Source organism: Pseudophryne corroboree, chromosome 5, assembly GCF_028390025.1.
Source record: "Pseudophryne corroboree isolate aPseCor3 chromosome 5, aPseCor3.hap2, whole genome shotgun sequence".
Taxonomy (NCBI): domain Eukaryota; kingdom Metazoa; phylum Chordata; class Amphibia; order Anura; family Myobatrachidae; genus Pseudophryne; species Pseudophryne corroboree.
Window position 1 is genome coordinate 305,405,139 of NC_086448.1, and position 23,791 is coordinate 305,428,929.

Sequence of the window (23,791 nt, forward strand, 5' to 3'; positions counted from 1 at the left end):
ATGGGGAAGGAGGATTTAATGCAAAGGAAGATACACATGATTGTATGGAATATTTGACCCAAAATTTTACCGCAAGGCCTGACATCAGTGACAATCCACTGGAAGATGCAGAACTAACGTTCTACACGGACGGTAGTTGTCATAGACAGTCAGACTCGGGAGACTTGTGTACTGGATACGCAGTCGTAGATGACCAAGGCACCATAGAAGCGGAACCGCTAGGCCCACCTCACTCAGCCCAGGTTGCTGAACTGGTCGCCCTAACCAGAGCATGTGAATTGGCTAAGGGTAAGTCAGCCAATATCTACACCGATTCTAGATACGCCTTCGGGGTAGTCCATGATTTCGGAGCCCTATGGCGGCTCAGAAATTTCATGACGGCGGCTGGTACACCGATAGCGCATGCAGCATATATAAAAAGGCTTCTAACAGCGATACAGGAACCCGACAGAGTGGCTGTTATCAAATGTAAAGCACATACATATAGCCAAGACCCAATATCCCTTGGTAACAGCCGAGCAGACGAAGCCGCAAAGCTTGCAGCTGCTACCCCCATACAGACAGACACCACACAACTGATGGTATTTAATACCATCAACACACAAAAGTTGTGTGAGATGCAGAATTTGTGTTCCACACAGGAAAGAGCAGTCTGGAAGGCAAAGGGATATGGCCAGGAGTCCTCAGGGCTCTGGACGGATGGACATGGTAAACCAGTGGCCCCCAGGGCATACCTTCCATGTCTGGCTGAAGCAGCTCACGGGCTGACTCATCTAGGCAAGGAGGGGATGTGCAAATTGGTAAGAGCATACTGGTGCGCCCCAGGATTCTCCTCTCATGCGAGTAAAAGAGCAATGTCATGCCTTACCTGTCTGAGAAAGAATATTGGAAAGGCAATACCTACAGAACCATCCCATATCCCACCTGCCGGCGGCCCTTTCCAAGTAATACAAATTGACTTCATTCAATTACCCCCATGTCGAAATTTGAAATATGTACTTGTCTGTATAGATGTTTTCTCGAATTGGGTCGAAGCTTTTCCAGCAGCTACAAATACCGCTATGTTTACCGCTAAGAAAATTGTGCAGGAATTTGTATGTAGATATGGTATCCCTAGAATCATTGAAAGTGATAGGGGTACCCATTTTACAGGTGATGTCTTTCAAGGAATGTGTAAGTTGATGGGAATTGATAGCAAGCTGCACACTCCGTACCGTCCACAGGCGAGTGCGAAGGTCGAAAGAGTGAACAGCACTATTAAAAATAAATTGAGTAAAGTAATGGCAGAGACAGGATTGACGTGGCCAGAAGCTTTACCCATTGTTTTGTATAGCATCAGAACCACTCCCAGGTCCCCTCTTAATCTGTCTCCTTTTGAAATCTTGTTTGGTCGACAACCGCATGTCATGATTAACCCCCAGGATGATTTGAAATGTAACAATGAAGTAACTGTAAAGTACTTGATTAACATGAGTAAGCAGTTGAGGAATCAAAATGATAATCTGAAGTTGGTGATTCCTGATTTACCAGATAGTAATTGTCATGACATTGAACCTGGGGATTATGTAATGATACGAAATTTTCTACGCTCAGGTTGTCTTATTGATAGATGGGAAGGACCATACCAGGTCTTATTGACTAGCACCACAGCATTGAGGGTTGTTGAGAGAGAGACTTGGGTTCATTCATCCCACTGCAAGAAGGTTGCTGATCCAGAGAAGTCCCGTGATAAGGAACAGACGGTAGAGGTTGTATCACTGGAGTGTCTGTTCCAGGAGGACTGAGGCGGCACCTGAGCCTTGAAGATCGAAAGCAGTTGTCGACTCCCTTCTCCCTTTTATTGTTTTCCTCCACTTCCCATCCCCTCTTCCTTGAAATTTCTTTTTCCCCCTTCTCATTCTTCTCTATTTCCTCCTCAAAGATGGACTTGCCCCAAGAGACTGTGATCCGGATTTTGATGTTAACCATGATGTTGACCAGAGCAGTCTGTTCCGGCGAGAGTACCATAGAGGTCGAGAGAGGTTCTGGAATGGGTTCCGATTATGATGATGGAGGCGTAGTTTTCCAAGATCAACCAAACCAACAAGCAAAGGCGAGTATCAGAAAACGATCCGATAGAAGAAATTGTGATGGATTGTTAGCTGAAGAAAATTGTATCTGTAGGCTCTGTGATAATCTGGTTGAAGATGGATGCATAAAGAAATGCCAATCTAGTTTTAATATCCATATGGACCGGCATCCATTGAGTGACTATCACTCCTTGGTGGGTAACGTGTTAAACCAAACAGATTGTTGGGTATGCTCTCAAGTACCTCAGGGTCATAGCAAATCAGGGCTAGTACCATTTCCTTTAACGTTAGGGGAGGTACTTGAGCTAAGTGGTGGGAGACCGGTGGACCGGAGGTTTAATATCTCCAGCCCTCCTAGTTTGAAGCTCCACCAATACCATGTGGATAGGTCCCTCTTATGTTTCAATATCTCCAATCCCAGAAAACCGGGAAATTGGGAAGTGTCATGGAGCAACCTTACCATGACCTTTTCACACAGAGCAGATAGAATGCCTACAGATACAGAGCTGGTACGCCACATAGCCAGTAGAGGAAAATCTTTTCGGTATCGATATACCTTAGGAAATAGGATTACTAGAGTTGGAGAGGTATCACCAGGATACTGTGCACATATCGTACAAACTGATACGTGCATTAGGCAGATGGAAGAATTAGGGTCAGGAGATTTCACCTGGAAGGTTTGTAACATGGTCATGTCCTTCTCCGTCCCATATGTTCTCCCCGATGATGCATATTTCATATGCGGGAGAAAGGCGTACAAGTGGCTTGCCCCAAACTCTGAAGGATTGTGTTATATTGGAAAAGTATTGCCTGAAGTGATGACTGTTACACATGACAAAATGAAGGACATACACCGCGGTGCCCAAGCTCCTTATACTCACACTCATTACGAGCACCGAGTTAAAAGACAACTGTCAGAAAGGTTAGAGCATCCGGCCTCTGATCTTATCCATGAATCCACCGGGATTCAGGTCCTGGTAGCGTTAGATTTCACTCGCACCGCTCGAGGAGTGATGAATTATAGATACATTTCCGCACTCGCCAATTTGTTAGATAATATCACTGAAATGTATGATGACACGTTTAGATACACTGGAAGAGAACTTCAAGCTTACAAAACGGAACTAGTTCAGCATAGGATGCTTCTTAATTATCTTACAGCAGTAACAGGCGGATATTGTGTTACATTGGCAACACAGTACGGCATAAAGTGTTGCACGTATATCACAAATAGCACCGAGGATCCGGTAGAGGTCATAGACCAAAAGATGGATGATATTCTCCAATTGAAGTGGGAATTTCGTCGGAAACACAATCTCACCCTTGCTGCTGTAGGAAATGAGCTGACTGGTTGGGTGTCATGGTTGAACCCGCGAAATTGGTTCTCCGGTTTGGGAGACTGGGCTCAAGGAGTCATAATGGATGTTGGAAAGTTTCTACTATGTATCTTGGGTGTCGTTATATCGATTGGATTGATATTTAGATGCGGGCAGGCTTTAATGAGGTGCAAACAAAGTACAAGAGTGATGAGCTTGAGGAGCGAGGAAACTGTAATTAACCTGGATTTGATTTATGACCCAATGATAGAAACCAGGATGGGATGAAAATGCGATTATACGGTCCGTTTCTTTCACCTGTTTTTCTGCTTTTCTCCAAGATACAAAGACCCCCTTGGACGAGGAAGTTGACGAGACGCTATACAGACAACAGACAAGCACCAAAGATGAAGTTTTGACAACCTATGATATGGACACTTGATGAACTTTGCCATGGATCCCCAGTTTCCCTAGTACTTTTAAACTCACGCTAGCCCAACATTTTTTGTAAATCTGATGGCTCAGACAAAGCTATTTGCTCATGCCCAAGGAGCAATACAGCGCAAAGAAGACGACTCTCAACAGATACCGAACACAACTTCGACGACAGATGTACATTTCCCTGACATAGAATATCATTGCATTTTCCATAAGTGTTCTTTATCTTCATCTCTACAACCCTCAGGTAATGACACACATAGACGATAGGGAATACAGGCACAGATATCAGCAACCACATACCTCCCCCATTCATGTATCATCAACTAAAATGTGCTCCCCATTTTGTTCAAAATCCAAAAAGAGCTCGGTAAAGTTTGACAGCCCATCCACAGACCTGTACCACAGGATAAGAAGGAATTTAAATGTATACTTCGCAATACCTCGAAGCTTGATTTACCACACGTACGGCACGATGATACATGACCCTCCAAACATGGACTCATACACACATGCTTCTACTTTCTCACTAGGTCATACCCTCTTCACACCTACTCCTCTCTTCTTCCTTACCCCACCATGGAAATCAATTAACCCCTGACTTGCATTTTTCTCCTTAAATGTTTTGTGGCAGTTATTATTGACTGCCAAAGGGTGGACTGTCAAAGTCAGAAAAATGTCTCTATGCACGTTGCCATATTTGCACCGCACACTGGTCCGCGCTGCGCATGCGTACGCTCTCCCGTGAAGGCGCATACCCGCAATAGCGGGCACTCGCAGGCGCGGTATGCGTATTTACGGTAGAGTTTATGTAGTCGTAGCGTGCGACTCATTCGTTACATATTTTCACAATTAATGTAGTTTATAGATCATGATCCCTTTGATAGTTTCTGAAAGTTTGGTTAATATAGAAGGTCCCTGAGCAAAGGAATCCCTCTTTGTATCGTACGAAGGGTCTAACAGGAATCATACAGCAGTGTTTGGTACCCATCGGAAGAGTATTTAATTAGCAATATTCCGGTGTTGGTTTGGAGCGTATTAATCGCTCGTGCGAATAGTTATGGACATAAGAAGTTTATGTCCATTTCTATTATTTACTCATACTCAGGTATGCGGCGGGAAACCTAGTTTCCCACCCACCTGAGCTGTTGGAAATCGTCACAGCCCACCTGTATGAATCAACCTATGACCTTTTGTTGTGATACAGGGTCGAATTCCTTCATCCAATGGACAATGGGATTGTAGGGACTATGAGATTGCATTGTGTGTGGGGCATAAATAGGCAGGCCGACCACATCCAGCTCTCACTCTTCAACGGTTCTCATTGCTGAAAATCGGGTGCTGGATGTCCAGGCGCATGCGATCGTTTACCCTGTGCGTAAGTTTCTCTCCGTAATCATTGTCTTACTGTGAGCCAATTTCTCTCATCTCTCTCCGTCTCTCTCTCTCTCTCTCTCTCTCTCTTCTCATATATCTCTCATTGTATTATAGTATTGTATTGTATTGCATTTAGGTCAGTGTAGTATTGTCTTTTTGTATTTATTGTTTAGTTCTGTGGTTAGGAAGTCTCTGTTATATTGTAGTGTATCATTTGTACTGTTATCCCCTTTTACAAGTATATTAGATATAATACAGTTAATAGGCTTTGGAACCTAAACCAGTATCTGTGTATTTTCTATAGTGTTAAGTGTTCACTTGAGCGTCGGTGACGCTCAAGCAGCTTTGTAGTTAGTCAGGTTACACAAGGTTGCACTTACACCCTGTATTCACATTAATGTATTCTGTGTATTTCATTGGTATAAGGTTTAGACATAAAGGTATAGCATTGTGAGCGTCTGCGCCGCTGGTGACCTCCTCGTGGTCTCGAGCGTAAGCTACGCCATAGCGAATCATTACTCTAGTCAAAAGCCATTTAACGTGCTGTCCTGTGATCGCTGGGCCGTGAGCGAACGTGACGCTTGAGCGTCTCGCCTACGGCTGAGCGATCGTTACGCAACCAGCGTACCCGTACGGTACTTCTTAAGCAAACAGCGTACAGTGTTCTTAGCTTCATAAAGGGTTGTTTATACGACAAAGGAATTTAGCATTGTCAGAACGATTAAATCGAAAGGTTTTTTCAGGTGCGGCCTGTGTTTGGGCTGCAGGGGGATAGCATCAGAAAAAAGTAAAATCACTAATGTAGAAGTAAAAAATCAAATCATTAACATTAGAGATTTCATCACCTGCAACAGTTCCAATGTGATTTATGGGATTGAGTGCATATGTGGACTATGGTACATAGGCAGGACCTCGAGACCCCTAAAAGTAAGAATTAGTGAGCATCTTAGGAATGTTAGAAAGGGTCTCACCACTCACGCACTTTCGGAGCATTTTAGAATTCATCATGGTTGTAACCCCTCTGCTATTAAGCAGTTTTGTGGTTTGAGACACATTAACGGCCATTGGAGAAAAAAGGACCTTTCTAACCAATTGGCCCGAGCCGAGATGAAAATGATTTTTGAATTAGGCACACTTGTACCTGGGGGTTTAAATGTTGATTTTGAAATCAAGTGGTTTTTATGAATTATTTTAAGACTCAGCCTTTTTTATGAAATGAAATATTCTGATAAAAATATGTACCTTCTTTTTCCCATTTACTATGCATATAAGGATCAAACATGTAATAATGCTTAGCACTAATACCCATGCACTTTATCAAATATGTACTGTATTAGAAATATCACTTTTAGGAGTCCTTTTATATTTGCACTTTCCATATTTTAACACTGTTTTCTCTTCATATATTTAGTGGTCATAAACAGGTTAATGGATCCAGTTTTAAACAAATACATTGTACATTTTAAGTTTGAGACGTTTAAGGACAATAACTCTCATATTGCTCACCAGCAACATAGAAGAATACCGAGAACAGTGCCGGGTGACCATGGTAACGGAGGTGCGCGTCACCGGACGTGACGCGACGGAGGCTCCAGGAGAAACATCGGGTTGCCATGGAAACCCGGAAACAGTTGCACGCGAGGAGAAGGGGATGAGCATACAGAACATACACTGGGAGACTAAGGCAGCTCATAAAGAACGGGAAGCACGTCACCGGAAGTGACGTGACGCGAGGAGAACCCGGTCCGTGTAACCATGGAAATCAAAAACATGCATAAGGACACAGCCAATAGGGAGGAGCACAGCACGGGACCATGGGACTTATAGATGATTTATGTATAGGGTCCACCTGTGCTCCTTGGCGTGTGATTGGACAGAGTATATTTAAATATGCATGTAATGTGGGAGTCAGTTATTCGCCAGGATACCTTGAAAAAGACCCCAGACTGGGGTGGAAACGCGTCGGTAGCCTCCAGGTGCGAAGGGAACGCGGAGTCTGAAGCCGGTGACCAGAGTGGCTTGCTGATCGGACTGGTGCCAGTCTGCATCAATTATCCATGCACTGTTTGGGACTGTTTGGCCACAGTTCCATTTATCTCCGGTAATTTCACTGCATTTACCTTTCACCAGGAGCCAATTGGTGTTATAATTGACTTTTATTGCGTATAAAATATTTTATTCTTTTTTTGACACTATATTAAAACAGACTTCACTATTATCACCTTTGTTTCATTTCCCTATGGTGGAACTGAGTGTTACGAAAATTGAAGTTTGGAAAGATTGTCGTGATTAGGACTTCGTTCGTACAGCGCAGGCTAAGTAATTTGCTCAAAAATCTTTTATTGTATCATCGCAGATTGGCTTACCCCAATTGGACTCTCCTGGGGATTTGTGGTATCGGACAACGCCACCAATATCGTCCCTCATTCAGAGTTGTTCGCTCGCTAGCTGCTTTTAGCAGCATTGCAAACGCTAGGCCACCGCCCTCTGGGAGTGTATCTTAGCTTAGCAGAATTGCTAACGAAAGGTTAGCAGTTCTGCTATTAAATATTTACCTGCAGCTTCTGAGTAGCTCCAGACCTACTCCTAGATTGCGATCACTGCAGACTGTTTGGTTCCTGGTTTGACGTCACAAACACGCCCTACGTTCGGCCAGCCACTCCCCCGTTTCTCCAGCCACTCCTGCGTTTTTTTCGTCTGGCACGCCTGCGTTTTTTAGCACACTCCCGGAAAAGGCTCAGTTAACACCCAGAAACACCCACTTCCTGTCAATCACTCACCGATCAGCAGAGCGACTGAAAAGCGTTGCACGGCCCTGTGTAAAATTGCTTCGTTTTGTGTGAAAGTACTTAGCGCGTGCGCCCTGCGGCCCATACGCATTAGCAGAACTGCCAGTTTTTAGCCTGATCGCAATTCTGCTAAAAACGGCAGCGAGCGATCGACTCGGAATGACACCATTGTGCGTGCATTACATGTGGGCAAATTCCAGCACGTCCCGTGTTTTGCACATACAACTAATTTGCTGGTGCAGAATTTGTAAAAAAATTACAGGGGCGTGCAGGAGATGCTGTCGGTGGCCCGAAAAATTGCGGGCCACTTTCGACATTCAGCCACCGCATGCCGAAGACTGGAGCACCAGCAAACACTCTTAAACATGCCCTGCCATCAGCTGAAGCAAGAGGTGGTAACGAGGTGGAATTCAACACTCTATATGCTTCAGAGGATGGAGGAGCAGCAAATGGCCATTCAAGCCTATACATCTGCCTACAATATAGGCAAAGGAGGGGGAATGCACCTGACTCAAGCGCAGTGGAGAATGATATCCATGTTGTGCAAGGTTCTCCAACCCTTTGAACTTGCCACACGTGAAGTCAGTTCAGACACTGCTAGCCTAAATCAGGTCATTCCCCTCATCAGGCTTTTGCAAAATTATCTGGAGAGATTGAAGGAGGAGCTAAAATGGAGCGATTCCGCTAGGCATGTGGGACTTGTGGATGGAGCCCTTCATTCGCTTAACCAGGATTCATGGGTGGTCAATCTGTTGAAATCAGAGCACTACATTTTGGCCACCGTGCTCGATCCTAGGTTTAGAGCCTATGTTGTATCTCTCTTTCTGGCACACAAGTCTGCAGATGTTTAGAGACCTGCTGGTGAGACAATTGTCAAGTCAAGCGGAACGTGACCCGCCAACAGCTCCTCCTTCATTTTCTTCCACCACTGGAGCTGCCAGGAAAAGGATAACATTTCCAAAATCACCCGCTGGCGGTGATGCAGGGCAGTCAGGAGCAAGTACTGACATCTGGTCCAGACTGAAGTTCCATCTTGCACCTGCCAACGATAACTGACATTTCGTCTACTATCACTGAATATGATTCTGTCACCATTGAAGGAATGGTGGAGGATTATATGAGTGACCGCATCCAAGTAGGCACGTCAGACAGTCCGTACGTATACTGGCAGGAAAAAGAGGCAATTTGGAGGCCCTTGCACAAACTGCCTTTATTTTACCTAAGTTGTGTGTACTCCAAAAGAGTTTTTAGTGCAGCCGCTCACCCTGTCAGCAATCGGCGTACGAGGTTACTTCCAGAAAATGTGGAGAAGATGATGTTCATCAAAATGAATTATAATCAATACCTCCGTGGAGACATTCACCAGCAATTGCCTCCAGAAAGTACACAGGGACCTAGGATGGTGGATTCCAGTGGGGACGAAGTAATAATCTGTGAGGAGGGGGATGTACACAGTGAAAGGGGTGAGGAATCGGATGATGAGGAGGAGGTAGACATCTTGCCTCTGTAGAGCCAGTTTGTGCAAGGAGATATTGATTGCTTCTTTTTTGGTGGGGGCCCAAACCAACCAGTCATTTCAGCCACAGTCGTGTGGCAGACCCTGTCGCTGAAATGATGGGTTTGTTAAAGTGTGCATGTCCTGTTTATACAAAATAAGGGTGGGTGGGAGGGCCCAAGGACAATTCCATCTTGCACCTCTTTTTTTCTTTAATTTATCTGTGCATCATGTGCTGTTTGGGGACTATTTTTTAAATCTGCCATCCTGTCTGACACTGCAGTGCCACTCCTAGATGGGCCAGTTGTTTGTGTCGGCCACTTGGGTCGCTTAGCTTAACCATCCAGCGACCATCACTGTAGGCATGTCAGACAGTCCGTATGTATACTGGCTGGAAAAAGAGGCAATTTGGAGGCCCTTGCACAAGCTGGCTTTATTTTGCCTAAGTTGCCCCCCCTCCAGTTTGTACTCCGAAAGAGTGTTTAGTGCAGCTGGTCACCTTGTCAGCGATCGGCGTAGGAGGTTACTTCCAGAAAATGTGGAGAAGATGATGTTCATCAAAATGAATTATAAATTCCTCCGTGGAGACATTTACCAGCAATTGCCTCCAGAAAGTACACAGGGACCTGTGTTGGTGGATTCCAGTGGGAACAAATTAATACTCTGTGAGGAGGAGGATGTACACAGTAAAAGGGGTGAGGAATCGGATGATGAAGATGAGGTGGACATCCTGACTCTGTAGAGCCAGTTTGTGCAAGGAGAGATTGATTGCTTCTTTTTTGGTGGGGGCCCAAACCAACCAGTCATTTCAGCCACAGTCATGTGGCAGACCCTGTCGCTGAAATGATGGGTTTGTTAAAGTGTGCATGTCCTGTTTATACCAAGGACAATTCCATCTTGCACCTCTTTTTTTATTTATCTTTGCATCATGTGCTGTTTGGGGACAATTTTTTTAAGTGACATCCTGTCTGACACTGCAGTGCCACTCCTAGATGGGCCAGGTGTTTGTGCCGCATACTTGGGTCGCTTAGCTTAGTCATCCAGCAACCTCTGTGCAAATTTTAGGACTAAAAATAATATTGTTAGGTGTGAGGTATTCAGAATAGACTGGAAATGAGTGAAAATTATGGTTATTGAGGTTAATAATACTTTAGGATCAAAATTACCCCCAAATTCTATGATTTAAGCTGTTTTTGAGGTTTTTTTGGGGGGAAAAAACAGCGAATCCAAATCGCATCCGAATCCGACAAAAATCTGAAAGGGTGGTTTTGCCAAAACGCATCCGAATCCAAAACACAGCCGCGGAACCGAATCCAAAACCAAAACACAAAACACGAAAAATACCCGCTGCACATCTCTATAGCAAATAGTCCGGCACTCTTCCAGTTGCAGAGGATTATCTTGCTGGGGTGCCCTCCTAGAACTTTATTTAGTCCCATGAAGTAGATGAAGTAAGGGTTTACTACACAGACTTGAGAATAAGTTTAAAATAAGTCCTTTATTCCTAAGTCATTTGGCGGGACAAGCCTCATTGTCATGTACAAGCGTATAAACATACATAACACATAACAGACATTTATACCAACCCCAATACAAACAATTAGGTGAATATGATTGTTTTAATTGTTTGTATTGGGGTGGGTATAAATCTCTGTAATGTGTTATGTATGTTTGTACGCTTGTCCCTGACGATGAGGCTTGTCCCGAAAATGATGTAGGAATAAAGTACTTATTTTAAACTTATTCTCAAGTCTGTGGAGTGCCGCCTTACTTCATCTACTAAAGATAGATAGATAGATAGATAGATAGATAGATAGATAGATAGATAGATAGATGTGTGTGTAATCATACAGCTAGCATAAATAGGCTATAAGTTGCAAGATGCTTGGCATGACTGAGCTAGCGTACTGACTTTAAAAAAAAAAATCTTGCATCATATTTGAAACACCACTTACACATCTCCCAACATCGGGAGATATGGAAGTGGGACTCCCAAACGTGATCAAAAGGGGGTGTGGCCTATAGAAAAGGTAGAATGGGTTCATTGGAGGTTTGCAATCGCGAGCATCGCCCCCATTTTCCACCACTGAGGGGGCATGCCCAGCGCTCTGTGAGCTGCTGGCATGAACCCAGACCCTCTGTCTCCTGTGAATAGACGCTGGGCTTTGCTAGGCAGAGCAGTGAGTGACAGGAGCCTCCCAACGCCCCCTGCCCCCACCACCACCACCATGAGACACTGCGGCCCGCGGGTGGGTAAGTCCCAGAAAAATGGGACTGTCTCACGAAAATGGGGACAGTTGGGAGGTATGCACTCACGGTGTACTAAAAAAATGCTAGCCTGTGACTTTAACCTCATAAGAATTAGTTTTAAATACGTACAAAGTCGCAGATGAAGCATAACAGAACTTAGGGGGTCATTCCGAGTTGATCGCTCGCTAGCTACTTTTATCAGCCGTGCAAACGTATAGTCGCAGCCCACGGGGGAGTGTATTTTCACTTTGCAAGTGTGCGAACACCTTTGCAGCCGAGCGCAGCACAAAAAAAATTCTGCAGTTTCTGAGTAGCTCTGGACGTACTCAGCCGCTGTGATCACTTCAGTCTTTTTGGTGCCGCAATTGACGTCAGACACCCGCCCTGCAAACACCTGGACACGACTGCATTTTCCCAAACACTCCCAGAAAATGGTCAGTTGACACCCACAAACGCCCTCTTTCTGCCTATCACCTTGCGTTCGGCTGTGCGAATAGATTCTTCGCTAAATCCATCACCCAGCACCGATCCTCTTTGTACCCGTACAACGTGCATGCACATTGTGGTGCATGCGCATTGCGGTGCATACGCATGCGCAGTTTTGCCATTTTTTTACCTGATCACTGTGCAGAAATCGGCAGCGAGCGATCAACTCGGAATGACCCCCTTAATGTGAGAGAATTATTGTTGCACTTCATATACAGAATCAGACCTATTCACTGACAGATGTACAAATGTCGCACATCAAATTGATTAGTGTAATGTAGCAAAGTAGTTTTGTCGCTCCAGTTGTTTTATTTATGCAAACAAGATGCACATTTTGAGTGCCGACTGGTCTGAGACCTGCCTGGCACGCTGCCAGAGGCCACAGTGTGTGAGGACCCATCTGTATAGGTTGTTGTCAAATGTTGTAGTGTCCTACCTTAATTGTAGATTTCTCTGACGTCCTAGTGGATGCTGGGAACTCCGTAAGGACCATGGGGAATAGCGGCTCCGCAGGAGACAGGGCACATCTAAAGAAAGCTTTAGGATCACCTGGTGTGCACTGGCTCCTCCCCCTATGACCCTCCTCCAAGCCTCAGTTAGATTTCTGTGCCCGACGAGAAGGGTGCACACTAGGGGCTCTCCTGAGCTCTTTGTGAAAGTTTTAGTTTAGGTTTATTATTTTCAGTGAGACCTGCTGGCAACAGGCTCACTGCATCGAGGGACTAAGGGGAGAAGAAGCGAACTCACCTGCGTGCAGAGTGGATTGGGCTTCTTAGGCTACTGGACATTAGCTCCAGAGGGACGATCACAGGTTCAGCCTGGATGGGTCACCGGAGCCGCGCCGCCGGCCCCCTTACAGAGCCAGAAGAGCGAAGAGGTCCGGAAAAATCGGCGGCAGAAGACTTTCCTGTCTTCAGATAAAGGTAGGCGCACAGCACCGCAGCTGTGCGCCATTGCTCTCAGCACACTTCACACTCCGGTCACTGAGGGTGCAGGGCGCTGGGGGGGCAGCGCCCTGAGACGCAATAAATCGTTAGAAAACCTTTTATGGCTAAAATAAATGCATCACATATAACTCCTGGGCTATATGGATGCATTTAACCCCTGCCAAAACATACAAGAAAACGGATGATAAGGACGCCGAGAAAGGGGCGGAGCCTATCTCCTCAGCACACTGGCGCCATTTTCCCTCACAGCTCAGTTGGAGGGAAGCTCCCTGGCTCTCCCCTGCAGTCACTACACTACAGAAAGGGGTTAAAAAAGAGAGGGGGGCACAAATTAGGCGCAGTATAAACAATACAGCAGCTATAAAGGGAAAAACACTTATATAAGGTTATCCCTGTATATATATAGCGCTCTGGGGTGTGCTGGCAAACTCTCCCTCTGTCTCCCCAAAGGGCTAGTGGGGTCCTGTCCTCTATCAGAGCATTCCCTGTGTGTGTGCTGTGTGTCGGTACGTTTGTGTCGACATGTATGAGGAGAAAAATGATGAGGAGACGGAGTAGAGTGTCTGTAATAGTGTTGTCACCCCCTGGGGGGTCGACACCTGAGTGGATGTACTGTTGAAATTGCGTGACAGTGTCAGCTTTGTATAAAAGACAGTGGTTGACATGAGACAGCCGGCTACTCAGCTTGTGCATGTCCAGACGTCTCATACAGGGGCTCTAAAGCGCCCGTTACCTCAGATACAGACGCCGACACGGATACTGACTCCTGTGTCGACGGTGAAGAGACAACCGTGATTTCCAATAGGGCCACACATTGCATGATTGAGGCAATGGAAAAAGTTTACACTCTTCTGATAATATAAATACCACCAAAAAAAAAAAAAAGGGGTATTATGTTTGGTGAGGAAAAACTTCCTGTAGTTTTCCTGAATCTGAGAAATAAAATGAGGTGTGTGATGATGCGTGGGTTTCCCCCCGATAACAATTGATAATTTCTAAAAAGTTATTGGCAGTATACCTTTTCCCGCCAGAGGTTAGGGTGCGTTGGGAAACACCCCCTAGGGGGGATAAGGCGCTCACACGCTTGTAAGAACAAGGGCTCTACCCTCTCTGGAGATGGCCGCCCTTAGGGATCCTGCTGATAGAAAGCAGGAGGGTATCCTAAAATGTATTTACACACATACTGGTGTTATACTGCGACCAGCAATCGCCTCAGCCTGGATGTGCAGCGCTGGGTTGGCGTGGTCGGATTCCCTGACTGGAAATTTGATATCCTAGATAAGGACAGTATATTATTGCCTATAGAGCAATTAAAAGATGCATTTCTATATATGCATGATGCACAGCGGAATAATTGCCGACTGGCATCAAGTATAAGTGCGTTGTCCAATTATACCAGTAAAGTGGTCAGGTGATGCGGATTCCAAACGGCATTTGGAAGTATTGCCTTAAAAAAAAAAAAAAAGGGGATGTACCCCAGGTCGCCTCTCAAAATAAGACGCCGTATTATCAGGCGCAGTCCTGGTTGGCAAGCGGACAAAAGGGTTCCTCTTTTCTGCTCGTGACAGAGGGAGAGGAAAATGGCTGCAGAGATCAGCCAGTTCCCAGGAACAGAAACCCTTTTCCGCCTCTGCCAAGCTCTCAGTATGACGCTAGGGCTTTACAAGTTCAGGCACGGTGGGGGCCCGTTCTCAATGAATTTCAGTGCACAGTGGGCTCACTCGCAAGTAGACCCCTGGATCCTTCAGGTAATATTTCAGGGGTACAAATTGGAATTCGAGACGTATTCCCCTCGCCGTTTCCAAAAGTCTGTTTTACCGACGTCTCCCGCTGACAGGGAGGCAGTTTTGGAAGCCATTCACAAGCTGTATTCCCAGCAGGTGATAATTAAGGTACCCCTCCTGCAACAGGGAACGGGGTATTATTCCACACTATTGTGGTACCGAAGCCAGACGGCTCGGTGAGACCGATTTTAAAATCTAAAATCTTTGAACACTTACATACAGAGGTTCAAATTCAAAATTGAGTCACTCAGAGCAGTGATTGCAAACCTGGAAGAAGGGGACTACATGATGTCTCGGGACATCAAGGATGCTTACCTTCATGTAAAAATTTACCCTTCTCACCAAGGGTATCTCAGGTTATGGTACAGAACTGTCACTATCAGTTCAGACGCTGCCGTAGGGATGGTCCACGGCACCCCGGGTCTTTACTGAAGTAATGACCGTAATGATGATATTCCTTCGAAGGAAGGGAATTTTAGTTATCCTTTACTTGGACGATTCCCTGATAAGGGTGAGATCCAGGGAACAGTTGGAGATCGGTGTAGCACTACCTCAGGTAGTGTTGCGGCAGCACGATTGGATTCTCAATATTCCAAAATCGCAGCTGGTTCCGACGACTTGTCTTCTGTTCCTAGGGATGATCCTGGACACAGTCCAGAAAGAAGGTGTTTCTCCCGGAGGAGAAAGCCAGGGAGTTATCCGAGCTAGTCAGGAACCTCCTAAAACCGAACCAAGTCTCAGTGCATCAATGCACAAGGGTTCTGGGTAAAAATGGTGGCTTCCTACGAAGCAATCCCATTCGACAGATTCCACGCAAGACTTTCCAGTGGAACCTACTGGACAAAGGGTCCGGGTCGCATCTTCAGATGCTTCAGCGGATAACCCTGTCACCGGGGACAAGGGTATCCCACCTGTGGTGGTTGCAGAGTGCTCATCTTCTAGAGGGCCGCAGATTCGGCATTCGGGACTGGGTCCTGGTGGCCACGGATGCCAGCCTGCGAGGCTGGAGAGCAGTCACACAGGGAAGGAATTTCCAGGGCTTATGGTCAAGCCTGGAGACATCTCTTCATATAAACATTCTGGAACTAAGGGCCATTTACAATGCCCTAAGTCAAGCGAAACCCCTGCTTCAGGGTCAGGCGGTATTGATCCAATCGGACAACATCACGTCAGTCGCCCACGTAAACAGACAGGGCGGCACGGGAAGCAGGGGGGCAATGGCAGAAGCTGCAAGGATTCTTCGCTGGGCGGAAAATCATGTGATAGCACTGTCAGCAGTGTTCATTCCGGGAGTGGACAACTGGGAAGCAGACTTCCTCAGCAGACACGACCTTCACCCGGGAGAGTGGGGACTTCACCCAGAAGTCTTCCACCTGATTGTAAACCGTTGGGAAAAACCAAAGGTGGACATAATGGCGTCCCGTCTAAACAAAAAACTAGACAGATATTGCGCCAGGTCAGGGGACCCTCAGGCAATAGCGGTGGACGCTCTGGTAACACCGTGGGTGTACCAGTCAGTGTATGTGTTCCCTCCTCTGCCTCTCATACCAAAAGTACTGAGAATCATAAGAAGGAGAGGAGTAAGAACTATACTCGTGGTTCCGGATTGGCCAAGAAGGACTTGGTATCCGGAACTTCAAGAGATGCTCACGGACGAACCGTGGCCTCTACCTCTAAGAAAGGACCTGCTCCAGCAGGGGCCTTGTCTGTTCCAAGACTTACCGCGGCTGCGTTTGACGGCTTGGCGGTTGAACGCCGGATCCTGAAGGAAAAAGGCATTCCAGATGAAGTCATCCCTACCCTGGTCAAGGCCAGGAAGGACGTGTCAAAGTCAGAAAAATGTCTCAATGCACGTTGCCATATTTGCACCGCACACTGGTCCGCGCTGCGCGTGCATGCGCTCTCCCGTGGATTCGCATACCCGCAATAACGTGCACTCGCAGGCGCGGTATGCGTATTTACGGTAGAGTTTATGTAGTCGTAGCGTGCGACTCATTCGTTACAAATGTTCACAATTAATGTAGTTTATAGATCATGGTCCCTTTGATAGATTCTGAAAGTTTGGTTAAAATACAATGTCCCAGAGCTGAGGAATCCCTCTTTATATCGTACAAAGGGTCTAACAGGAATCATACAGCAGTGTTTGGTACCCATCGGAAGAGTATTTAATTAGCAATATTCCGGTGTTGGTTTGGAGCGTATTAATCGCTCGTGCGAATAGTTATGGACATAAGAAGTTTATGTCCATTTCTATTAATTACACATACTCAGGTATGCGGCGGGAAACCCAGTTTCCCACCCACCTGAGCTGTTGGAAATCGTCACAGCCCACCTGTATGAATCACCCTATGACCTTTTGTTATGATGCAGGGCCGAATTCCTTCGGCCAATGGACAATGGGATTGTAGGACCAGGAGATTGCATTGTGTGTGGGGCATAAATAGGCAGGCCGACCACATCCAGCTCACTCTCTCATCAACGGTTATCTGCTGATAGCCGGGAGCTGGATATCGAGGCGCAGGCGATCATACCCTTTGTGCGTAAGTTTCTCTCCGTAATCATTGTCTTTCTGTGAGCCAATTTCTCTCATCTCATCTCTCTCTCTCTCTCTCTCTCTCTCTCTCTATCTCTCTCTGTTCTGTTCTCTCATATCTCCCCTAGACTAGGCTAGTATTGTATTGTATTAGATAGTATTGTATTGTATTGCATTTAGGTCAGTGTAGTATTGTCTTTTTGTATTTATTGTTTAGTTCTGTGGTTAGGAAGTCTCTGTTATATTGTAGTGTATCAATTGTACTGTTATCCCCTTTTACAAGTATATTAGATATAATACAGTTAATAGGCCTTGGAACCTAAACCAGTATCTGTGTATTTTCTACAGTGTTAAGTGTTCACTTGAGCGTCGATGACGCTCAAGCAGCTTTGTAGTTAGTCAGGTTACACAAGGTTGCACTTACACCCTGTACTCACATTAAGGTATTCAGTGTATTTCATTGGTATAAGGTTTTATCATAAAGGTATAGTGTTGTGAGCGTCTGCATCGCTGGTGACCTCCTCGTGGTCTCGAGCGTAAGCTACGCCATAGCGAATCATTACCCTAGTCATAGCCAATAACGTGTCCTGTGATCCCTGGGCCGTGAGCGAACGTGACGCTTGAGCGTCTCGCCTACGGCTGAGCGATCGTTACGCAACTAGCGTACCATTATGGTACTTCTTAAGTAAACAGCGTACAGTGTTCTTAGCTTCATAAAGGGTTGTTTATACGACAAAGGAATTTAACATTGTCAATTGCGGGCTCGTCCTATACTTCTCACATCTGCACTAGGTAGATCAGCAGACATTATCCCTCCAGCAAAGGGTGGGAGGTTGTCTCACAGTGCTGACGGGATAAGCGTCTGCTTCGCTTAGATAAAGGGTGCTGAAGGAACCCGGTAACCGGAAGTAAGAACAAAACGCTTGTGTCTTTTTAAAACTGTTTATTTTTCTTTTGTCTTGCGTACGCATACATACCTGCATTTCTTTTCACTTGTGTATTTCATTTTTCGTATATCACTATTCCTGTTTGCCAAATTTTATAGTTGATAGAAAGTGCTAAAAAGAGATTTGCTGTTATTTAATAGTAGAGGTGATAGTTAAAGTATAGAACAAACACACGGTTTGTCTGAGATACAAGGCAGTCAGTGTGGATTGCGGTAGATGATCAGGGATCATTTACATTGATAAAAATATATTGTGTTACGGTGGATCCTTTGCATTGCGTACACGTGTCGCTAACAAAGACTAGCGTACGCAATCCAAAAGGCAGACGCACGCAGCGTTCATTACGCAACGTAGCGTCCGGTTACGCTCACGTAGCTCAAGTCACGAAAAAGTTGAATTAGCGCAAAGCGATAATTAGCGCAAGGCGATAATTAACGCACAGCGGTAGATAACGCGAAGCGGTAAATAACGCAAATCTATTTTTGGAAATCTGAAATTTAGTTTAACAGATCCTGCTCCTAATTGGTAACACTTTTGGCCTAAAGACAATTTCTGCGCAGAAATAGATATAGAAACAAAAGTGTACATGTGTTGAGTGAGTGTGTTTTGTATACAAAAGTTTATATAACTTTAAGGTGGAACCAAAAGGAAAGCCGGGTACTCGTCAAGGGACATACGTGTAAGTGACATATACGGTGGCCAGGGAGGCATCCCTGGTTAAATAATATTTGAGCATTAGAGTATAGCGGACCATAAGGTAACAAGACCAGGAGGTCATAAGGTAACAAGACCAGGAGGTCATAAGGTAACAAGACCAGGAGGTCATAAGGTAACAAGACCAGGAGGTCGTAAGGTAAAAGGTCCGCTATAAAAGTCCAGTGGCACAACGCCTGGGGTGTTGGTGCAGAACCCATATAGGCCATACAAGCTCTGGCTGAAGGAATCGCAGCCGGAAACATAGATTCCATTGATCTTTCAGTACATGACAAGTAGTGCTCGTATACTGAACGATTGGACCGCACGTAATTGTGTGCAGTAGTTAGTAATCTGACCTAATACCATTAGAGTAAAGTGGTCACAAACGCTATCTGTACATTCTGACGTGATTTGTGTAATTTTTTATTTTTGGAAGGGAAGTTCACTGGTCACTCAGGAACTATCTAACAACCCCAACTTTACTGGAAAGAGTAAGTGTCCTGCGGGTAACCCTCATATGTTCCAGTAAACTAAAGGTTCACAGGGGCCCTAGGTTGGGTACAGCAGCTCTGGCTACAGTGATTGCAGCACAGGCCAACGTGGGCGAGAAGTAAGTGGGGTACTTGATAAACCACCACCGCCGGCCTGCCCAAGGACATCTTGGTTTGTTTGTAAGGGTTCGCTGAAAGCCTTGATATTCAAGGAGGAATAAGCAACGCCTGCAGATTATGGGGGCCATTTGTTCAGGTAGGGGGCGATCAACCCTGGTTCAGGTTGATTCTGTGAACCGACCAGTTGGGTCGGCACGATATGTAATGTGTGAAAAATATGGAATTCACACCGAATCTTTATGTGATGAATGGGAGAGAATGACTGTACAAGACAGGGACAAATTCCCAAGAATAGGTAGCTTTAGTCCAGAAGTGTTACAAAATTTAAGGAGGAGGATATGTCTCGTAAAATCAACAAAGAGACGAATTCAACATCATGATTGTTTACAGTTATGGCACCAGGAAGGTGAGATACAGAGAGGTTTGGCTCTGGCGGCAGGATCTGGGGCAGTCAGGAAGTTGATTGCCACAGCTCCTCCTCCACCATACATTGCAGGAGAGAAGTTGATTGCGGAGAGAAACGCACTGGGTTGTAAAACACAAACTCTTAGTAACCATGTAAATGTTAATGATGTTAACCAAATAACTCATGCAAGTATTAACCCGTGCAAGATGTACCCTGTTTTGAACCTTCCTCAGGAGTGTGATCAAGAAGACGATTCAGCAACAATTTCAGCTCTCTCTCTTGCAGCCACCATAGCAGAGACCACAGTAGGCACAGCGACACCCACGAGATTAGTGAAAGCCCCTAGCGGAGGGATAGGTGAGGTAGTGTCAACGGGTAAGTACGGCACCATGCCCTACACTGAAACAATTGTACCACAACAAGCTGTAGAATCTACACAGGAAGAGGCTGTTAGAATTGCTCCTGTAAGGGTAATAGCAGTTCCCAATGGAAAAACAGATGTGTCTGGAGCCACTCCCATAAGGAACATTGCCATGTACACTCCATTTTCCAGAATGGAATTAAGAACAATAGTGTCCGAATTTCCTGACCCCAGGAAGGATTTAGTTGCTAGCCAAAAATACATCAGGGATCTAGGTAACACTGTAGAACCCAACAACAAGGATTGGCAGATACTGCTAAGAGCTTGTTTACCTTCCAATGTTGATGCAACTCAGTTTTTAGCTGATTGTGCATTGGATAAAGATGTACCGCTTACAGACGTATACAACAAGGATAATGTAAAAAGGATAAATTTACAGCTAAAAGAGTATTTCCCAGCCGTTGTTAAATGGAATAAAATATTTTCCATTAAGCAAAAGGAGTCCGAAACGGCAACAGAATATTTTCACCGGGCACTATTAGAAATGGCAAAGTACACTGGTATAGAAGACATTAAGACCAACCCAAACCATCGGGAAGTAGCAGTATCTGTACTGATGGATGGTTTAAAGGAAACATTAAAGACTAGGGTTCAGACCACGCAACCGTGCTGGCGAGGTCTGTCAGTGTCCGGCTTGAGAGAGGCTGCTATTGATCACGACAGAAACATCACTAGGCACAGGGAATCGCAAAGTGATAAGTTGATGTCCGTAAGTATACAGGCGCTGACCACAAGGCAGCCTGCGTATGTACCACCGAATCCTGTGGGTAAGGCAAGTGTAATAACATGTTTTTCTTGTAACAGACCGGGACACTTTGCACGAGAATGTAGAACAAAGAATGTACAAAGATCTTTTCAACCCCCTAGACAACAACACAACACACGACATTGGGAGCAGGGTCCACAGAGGCGGAGTTTTGAGCCACATACAGGGGAAACAAAAAGATATCCCCCAAACAGAGACTGGCATGCCTCTGGTAGTTCCCAGCTAACTCCCTCACAAGTAGTTGCTGCCAGCGGGATTCAGGGAGGTCAGCATACCCAATAGGGGTGTGGCCATACCTGTAATCTGCAGCCAGTTAAGTTGATTGCCAGTCTTGGAAGCGAACCAGAGATTGCAATCAATGTGGCTGGTAAAACTTTAAACTTTCTTGTAGACACAGGGGCGGCCAAGTCAGTGATAAATTCGACAGTGGGCATGAGAACCACTGGTAGGACAATTCCAGCCATGGGAGTAACAGGAGTAGTCCAGCACTACCCTGTTAGCAAACCAGCCGAGATTACAATAGGGCCTTTGCATACCAAGCATTCCTTTTTGCTGGCTGCATCTGCACCAACTAATCTCCTGGGAAGAGACTTACTATGTAAAATGGGTTGCGTCATTTATTGTACCCCTGAAGGTGTATTCTTGGACATTCCTGAGAATCACGCTCAGGAAGTACGAGACATGTTAGACTCCCCATCAAAATTAATGTCACATTCCATTATGACAAATAGGAATCCATCCCAAGTAGAAGAGATGATATCTCAGATACCAGAGTCACTTTGGACAAAAGATGGACAGGACACTGGATTAATGGCAAACGTAGCTCCAGTAGTTGTGCAAGTAAAAGATGGTAGGATAGCTCCAAAAATCCCACAGTATCCTCTGAAGCCAGAGGTGGAGCTAGGAGTTTTTCCCGTAATAGAGCGCTTGCTACAACAGGGCATTCTAGTAAGAACGTCCAGCACCGCAAATAGTCCCATCTTCCCTGTTAAAAAGAGTGGGGGGAGGGGTTACAGGCTAGTGCAGGATCTAAGGGGGATTAACAAAATAGTTGAGAGTCAGTTCCCCGTAGTGCCTAATCCAGCTGTCATCCTAATGCAAATTCCTCCCACTGCCAAATTTTTCACTGTTATTGACCTCTGCTCCGCTTTCTTTTCGGTACCTCTGCACCCTGACAGCCAATATTTGTTTGCATTTACATACAGAGGAGTCCAATACACGTGGACTCGGTTACCCCAAGGTTTCATAGATAGTCCAAGTATATTTTCTCAGGCTTTGCATGATTGTTTACAGTCTTTCCAACCAGACAGTGGATCAGTATTGATACAGTATGTGGACGATTTATTACTGTGTTCAGATTCACTGGAAGCATCTCTGAAGGATACGAAACAGCTCCTGTTTCATCTTTCAGACACAGGTCACAAGGTTTCCAAAGACAAGTTACAATTATGCCAAGCTAAGGTAAAATATTTGGGACACTGTCTAACACAAGGACTGAGACACCTGACCGCTGATAGAATCCAAGCCATTAGAGACATGACACTGCCACAAACCCAGCAACAGATCAGGACGTTTTTAGGAATGTGTGGGTATTGCCGTAATTGGATCCCAGGGTTTTCCATATTGGCGCTACCTTTGCAGGAAATGGTCTCTTCAAACAAACCTGATCGGATTTCGCATACAGACGAATCTGAAACAGCATTTGAGAGACTCAAACAGTGCCTAACGCAGGCACCAGCACTAGGTATGCCAGACTATGGGAAACCCTTTGAACTATACGGAACAGAAAGTGCTGGGTGCGCAGCAGGTGTACTAACACAAAAACACGGTGATGCCAACAGGCCAATTGCATACTACAGCGCCCAGCTAGATACGGTAGCGCGATCCCTCCCCACATGCTTGCGTAGCGTTGCGGCGATAGCATTGCTAGTGACAAAAAGCGAAGATGTCGTGCTAGGCCACAACCTCACAATCCATACACCGCATGCGGTATCTGCCTTATTGAATTCTGCCCAAACCAGACACGTCTCATCTGCAAGGTTTACAAGATGGGAATTGGCATTAATGGCCCCCGTAAACATCACCATAAGGAGATGCAGCGCATTAAATCCTGCAACATTTCTCCCAGGTGTGCCTGGTCAGACACAAAGGGTGGAAGGTGAGAGTGATGGGGAAGGAGGATTTAATGCAAAGGAAGATACACATGATTGTATGGAATATTTGACCCAAAATTTTACCGCAAGGCCTGACATCAGTGACAATCCACTGGAAGATGCAGAACTCACGTTCTACACGGATGGTAGTTGTCACAGACAGTCAGACTCGGGAGACTTGTGTACTGGATACGCAGTCGTAGATGACCAAGACACCATAGAAGCGGAACCGCTAGGCCCACCTCACTCAGCCCAGGTTGCTGAACTGGTCGCCCTAACCAGAGCATGTGAATTGGCTAAGGGTAAG